Source organism: Camellia sinensis, unplaced genomic scaffold (assembly GCF_055761805.1).
Source record: "Camellia sinensis isolate YWXY unplaced genomic scaffold, ASM5576180v1 Unanchor12, whole genome shotgun sequence".
NCBI classification, from domain to species: domain Eukaryota; kingdom Viridiplantae; phylum Streptophyta; class Magnoliopsida; order Ericales; family Theaceae; genus Camellia; species Camellia sinensis.
This window is the reverse complement of record NW_028128998.1, coordinates 2,358,487-2,365,579: the sequence shown is the minus strand read 5'-3', so window position 1 is coordinate 2,365,579 and position 7,093 is coordinate 2,358,487. Positions and strand designations below refer to the sequence as shown.

At 34.3% G+C, this 7,093-nt stretch overlaps 1 long non-coding RNA gene across 2 annotated transcripts; it reads right to left on the bottom strand.

Moving 5' to 3' along the window:
- Nucleotides 1-4,007: 4,007 nt before the first annotated feature.
- LOC145814609 (uncharacterized) lies at nt 4,008-5,523 on the bottom strand. 2 transcript variants are annotated; one of them, XR_014357948.1, is made up of 2 exons: nt 4,736-5,523; nt 4,008-4,272 (listed from the first exon to the last, which is right to left on the bottom strand). It is a non-coding gene; the product is annotated as an uncharacterized LOC145814609 (long non-coding RNA). The 2 variants fall into 2 exon arrangements; XR_014357949.1 differs by having other exon boundaries at nt 4,008-4,268.
- Between the last annotated feature and the right edge of the window lie 1,570 nt (nt 5,524-7,093).

Genomic DNA, 7,093 nt, shown 5'->3' with positions numbered 1-7,093 from the left:
CATTACAGTATTATTGAATTTTTGTATATATATATATTTGTAGTTAGTGAATTTTAAAAAAAAAATCACAAAATGTTATACTTTTTAAGTATATCTAGATTAGGTGTATCTAAAAAAAAAAAAATTGTTTAAAATATTAAAAAAATTCAGTAAAAATAAAACGCAGTAAAAATAAATAAAAAAACTCAAATTTTTTTTTTGTTTGTTTGTATGAGTTCAAGCAAAGAAGATGATTGTTATTTCTCTTGAAATGACATGAATAAAATATCAATATTATTTTATTATTTTGTATGTATAAAGGCTAAGGAGCAAATATGTCATTTTAATCTGATAGGAGGTAAGTGTAATTTTTCAAATGTGAGAAGATCTATATTAAATAAAAACCTCGGGAGTGTTAGTGTAATTTACCCTATCCCATTTCTATAATAAAATATTACTACATACGCCCATATCTAGACCTAGCCTTCGCAACAAATTCACATATGCAATGCATCAATGTACGTAGATAAACCGACACTACACAAACCCACATTCAATTGATAAAAAAAACACAAACACAAGCATCATCTACAAATTATACCTCAAATCAAGTACTACAAAACTAAAAAATGGAGACATAAATTTGCTTTAAGCAAAATTCTGGGACAAGAAATTTTTTAAATTGTGATAAGAGAATTAACCTCCAAGTTCAATAAATTAATGAAGACACATAAATTTAAGAAATTTAAATGTTGAATGTTGAGATTTTAAAAAAGGCAGCAATGGTAGATAAACTTTCAAATAATTTGGAAGGAATAAAATTTCAACAAAGCTGTTGCATTGTTTGCCAAGTGTTGGGTCTGTGGTTAGCGAGCTCAACTTCCTTCAGAGATGTTTTGGATTGCTCTTTCAATAATAGACTTTTGTCCAATGCTTGTAACCATTACTCTTGTTAATCGAAGTTATACACTTCGCTGCCCAATCTCTCCGGCATTATCTCAAACACTTGGTGCTCTTTTTGTGTTTGGCAAGAAAAATTTTAGCCTATTTTAGGCTAAAATTCATAAAAAGAAAAAATAGGCTAAAATAACTAATAAAACAAAATGTCACATCAAATCCATTATCATTTCACTTTTTCTCTCACAAAGATCACATCCAACTACAAAAAAATTTAATCATCTTCCCAAATACAAAAATTTTAGTCTACCAAAATAGCCAAAAACTAAAATAGCCTACTAAAATAACAACTTTCCAAACACCCACTTTCTTTGGAAAAGAAAACTTGATGTTGCTCCTTAATCACCCCTGCCGTTGGTAAAAATCTTTTCAGTGTGATTGTCATGCTGGGGGAGGGGGGGATTCAAGTTTTTTTATTTTTTAGTTAAATCCTTCTCAACTTCAAGAAAATATTATTTTGTTTGTTTTGTTTTTCATTTTTAAAAAAATAAAATAAAAAATTGTGAGACTGGTTGTATATTTGCGAGTAGCAGCTGTAGGGATATTCTATACTACTCAAATTTCTCTCGATGTATTTCATCTTCTTACTTCTTATATCTTTAATTTCATATTTTTAATAAAATTTTCACATTAAAAAAAAAAACCCTATTTCTCACACACCACCCTCACCAAAACCCACATTGGCCACACCCCCCAACCCAAACTCAATGCTGCCAACGAAACCCATGGGTCCTAAGCATCATATCTGGCTTCCCCAATTATAAACCCAACCTCAAAAGTTACCAAGCTATTTTTATTTCCCTCAACAAAATACTCCCTCACTTAGAACAACCACCACTTTGTATGTATATAAACAAGAAAAAACAACAATATGTACCAAACCAACACTGTTTGTGTTGAATTCGAGTCAAGGGTAACTTTGTGGATAGTAGCTCATGCTTTACAATATTTTCTTTGCTATCACGCTTCAGCCTCAAATTATACATCTTGAGCCACGGAAGAAACATAAGAATGGGGGGTTTTAAGTTGCAGAGATAGGCCAAGACTAAGAGAGATGAATTTGGGTTGTCAATGGTGGTGGGGCTGATGATGGTTGGATTGGTTAGAGTATGACCTATTTTGGGAAGTATGTTAAAAGTTGATATTTTGATTTTAATTTTTTTTAAATGTGCAAAAAGATAAACAGTAATGTGACTCAAAAAAATCAAAAAATCAATAAACTAGCTTTTAATCGTGTTGTCAAAATAGGCCTATATTGCATTTTTTATTTGACTTGTCCAAAGGTTGATATTTTCCTTCTTTTATTTTTGTTTTATTCTTTAGTTTATTATTTTTTATTTTTTTTGCATTTTATTTTTCAGGTTAAAATGGGCATTTTAAATTAATAGAATGATGAGGTTAGCAAAACCAACCATAGTTAAGCGTGTTTTGAGAAGATGGTTAAACTTAGCCTTTTGGATTTTTTGGCTTTTTTATGTGAGAGGTAATGTGATCCAAAATGGGTTGTCATTGTTATTTACCAACAAACAAACCAGAAGGGCTGTCATTGTTATTTCAGAAATCACAAGGGAGGTATCTATAATTTCATTAAGGGTGATTCTACTTACATCACTATTTAACCATTTTACACCGTCCATCTCATTACACCACTAAAAAAAATGTAATTCTCATTACACCCCCAATATATTACCAAAATTAACCCTAAATTAACTATTTCATCTCTTTACACCACTAATTTTGGTAATACGGTGCTAAAAAATTTACATTATTCCAGTGTTATGCTATCGGAAAAAATAGATCTCTCCGGCATTTTGTTGCTATACATTTACAAAGCCACTTTCTTCCAAACAATGATTTTTTAATTTGTGGTGGGCCTGATTGATAATACAATGCTAATTAATTTGAATTACTCCAGTGCCATGTTACCAGACAATATTTTTTTTTTCCCAGCATTATGTTGTCGTCCAATTAGATGATAACAAGAAATTAATTTGGGCCACTTGTGATGTGTCTGTTCAGTGATACATTGTTATGCAAATGGGATTGCTCTAGTATCATGTTACCAAACTACAATAGAGTTGTCTAGGCCCTGTAACATGCCCCGGGGGGGGGGGGTACCCGCGCGCGTTAAACAGTTCGGACTCCCGAGATCTCTTTGATCTAGTCTCACGAGTGCAATGTGAAACGTAGATGAGAGTCCAGATTTGGCAACTTTTATTGAAAATCCATTTTATTGCAATTTTGTCAAAAATGGACTGCGTCATCAGATCTCAGAGTCGCCACCTAATATTTATTTTGGGAAAATTACGAAACCCATAACTCGTTCCAAGGCCACTGTTCGTCGTAACCAAGGATGCTTGGCTCGGAACCTTAGGTGTGAGAGGGGAAGGTCAATAATGAGCACCCCCGCCCACCCGATCAAAGATCGGCCTTTACTAACCATGATATGAATTTTATTTTATTTATATGTTCATGTTCTGATTAGTTAATAAATCCTAAAATTTGCTATGTGAAGCATACAAGTATAGACTATGCCATTCATTTTGGAGCAATTTGATATCATGCATTTTGAAAGAGTTTTGACGATGTACAACCCAAATAAATTGAGTTTACAAGCATGAAAAATCAACATCATTCCAAATTAAGCGACACAACCTCCATCCACCGGCATTCATAGAGTTATATCACATAAGCAACAAGCCTCATGGTAGAATGCTAGACATAGTAAGAAAAACACACACACACGGGATGCTAAAGCATAAAAACTCACATGTTTGATGTCCCACGAACAAGCTGCAAAACAAAGTTAGTAAAATATGTATGATCTTATATACAAAACCCTAATGCAATTCACTCATAAGATGCAACTAAAGATTCGGCTTCTAAAATATGATATGTGAATCATCTCAAGAACATGAGGTAGGGCACATAATCACATAGGAATTGATTAAATCCACAAATGCAAACTTAGCCGAATCAAGATGCATGAAACATGGATGCAAAGCATAACTATGATGAAAAATAAATATGATGTTTATGTACAAATAAAGAAACCAAGTAAAAGAATGGGATAGAAAGAAGCGGGGCGGGGAATTATTACAACATTTTAAAGAATAATTACAAACCAAATTAGAGAGGGATGAGGAGAATATTACAACAAAATAAAAACCTCACAATACACTCAAAATAAAATAAATAAATAAAATAAAAGCTTCATGTTCTTTAGAACCGCCGGCGGAAATTAGTCAATATTGGGAGATTACGCCATCTTGTTCGGAAGAAGCTAACCGACCGGCCAAATAGGCCGGCCGGCGAACTAGGCCAAGCAAAACCTGTCTTGTTGCGAAACCAAGAAAAGGAACAAACAAAAAATATGTAGGTGGCTCAACTAACCACTACAGGTTAGATTAAAAAAAAGAAAATAAATATAAAATAAAATAAAAAAAGTGCAAACTCACAACATAAACCTAAAGCAATAAAACAAATATAAGATAGAACATGCAAAATTACAACAAAACTAATATGAGACTAATACACGAAAAAAATAAATATGAGGTAAAACATGCAAGATTACAACAAAACTAATATGAAATTAAAGTATGCGAATAAAAATAAATAAATAAATAATTATGAGCTAAACAAACCGCTAGGATTATAACAACACACTATGAAATATAAAGTAAGAAAATAAATATGAGATAAACAAACCACTTGGATTATAACAAAACACAATGAAATAAGAAGCAAGAATATAAATATAAGATATAAAATATAAGAAAATGAAAGATTAAAAATTCACCTTCCAAAGAAAGATTGAACTTCTTGATTTCCAAACTTTCTCTTGATCACCCTCAAGTGTAGGAAGTGTGTTCTCAAATCCTCAATTCGAAATTATGGAGTTTATGGAGTTTGTGGTATGGAAAGTGGCTAACTCTCTAGTTTTCCTCACTTTCAATCACTAAACATTCTTCCTTATGATTGAGGCGATTGATCTTTGGCTATATCAGAATTTTTGGAGTGGTTTTGGTGTATGGAAATGAGGAATTTCAGTAGCTATGGGAGGTATAGGGTGTATATGGAAGATAGGAAAATTTTTGGCTCAAAAACTCAAATTTTCTCTCTTTTTTCACTCTTTTCTTACTCCTTTCTCTTCAATTTCGTGGTCCTCCCCCTCTCTTACAATATGATCATTCTATATAGGCAATGAGGGAGAGTAAAGGTCAAAAAGAAGGTGGGAGACAAGGTGGGAGACAAGAATGTGATAGGAGGGCAAATTTTCAAGGTGGTTGCATGGGATACTCCTTTATGGATGCAAACAAAACCTCTTTTTGACAATGGAGGATGATTAGGTATAATGGAGGATGAGTGGATGCACTTGAATGGCTCAAAAAATAGGTAAATGGGTTGTCCCAACCGAACCAAAACCAAGAAAAATGGGCTATTGTTGTTTTGGGTCGAATCAACAAAATCTGCTTTTAAGCCCAACTTCAAATGGGCATATCTCCCCCATATGGACTTGTTTTTAGGCAGTTCTTTGGTCTAAATTGAAGCCCCAGAAGTCTAATTTCCAATGGTGGTGGCTTCACATTTAAATTCCAAGTGTACAAAGAAATATGCCTAATTTAGTGAAGGCTGTCTCGGGCTGGATCAACAAAATCTACTCTTAAGCTCAACTTCAAATGGGCATATCTCCCTTATTTGGACTTGGTCTAAGGTGTTTCTTGGGTCTAAATTGAAGCCCCAGAAGTCTACTTTCTAATGTGGTGGCCTCACATTTAAATTCCAAGTGTACAAAGAGAAATGCCTAATTTAGTGAAGACTGCTCATTTCCTTCTTAATGATTTGATACTCATCCTTTTCCTAAACCAGCTTTCTTTCATCCCCTCCTATTTCCTTCAACTCCAAACCTATAAAGAAGATATTTTTAAATATTTTTCAAAAATTTCACCTCCCTTCCATTTATTTCCACTTTGTCCTTACTCGGTTTACTGAAAAGTGCAATATTTTAATCGAAATGGGAGCCTCGGGACATTGTAGAAATATTTTTAAAAAAAAAAAACATATTTTGAAAAGAGGGTTTTAAGGTCTAAAATAGTTTGGCCAAAAAAATGGGTGAAGGTTGGGATTAAAACTTGAATTCCATCTTTCTTACTGAGAATTTTGTGAGAAACACATTCTAATTGTCATCATCGGGTAATCAAAAGAAAGCGCCCAAGTCTTAGGGTCGGTCAAAATGGGGTGTCTACAGTTGCCCCTCTTTGACAGAGCTCAAAGTCATTTCATGACGTGAGTGAATGTCAAAGCCCAAAGACGACCCTTTTGACACGGCCGTAAGACATGGGCAAACAAACAAATGCAATGCAAGTGGTTGAACCCGAAGGTTGCCTACGTATCCTTTTGCAAGGAATCAAACCAGCATAGTTCAGGGGCAGAATGAAAGTGACATGCTCAAAATGCAGTTTGAAGGTTGGACTTACACGCTTTGCGAAGCCAGTTGTTTGAAAATTCATGATTATGCAATGCAATACAATGCCATGGAGTGATGATAAAGATATGAAGATGACAACAATGAAGAGGCAAGCTTCGTGCAAATGATATGAAACATAACAGGGGGTGCATTGCATTAAATGTGCCACAAGATCACATACAAATGTGTCACAACATAATTTTAGCCGAGTGAAACAACAGCCTAACGCGTCTCACGCGATAGGAGGAATGGCGGTATAACCAACAAGCGTACCTAATCGTATCTCATACGGAGAGGAGGAAGGTTTTAACCAAGGAGAACAACAATGGTGTAACCAACAGGCATACCTAACCGTATTTAATACGGAGAGGGGGAAGGGTTTAACCAGGTAAAAAAATAATGGTGTAACCAACAGGCGTACCTAATTGTATTTTATACGGAGAGGGGAAAGGCTTTAACCAAGAGAAAATGACAATGGTGTAACCAACAGGCGTATCTCAACGTATTTTATACGGAGAGAGGGAAGGTTTTAACCAAGAAGAACAACAACGGTGTAACCAACAGGCGTACCTAACCGTATTTTATACGGAGAGGGGGAAGGTTTTAACCAAGTAGAAAATGACAATGGTGTAACCAACAGGCGTATCTCAACGTATTTTATACGGAGAGAGGGGAGGTTTTAACCAGAGA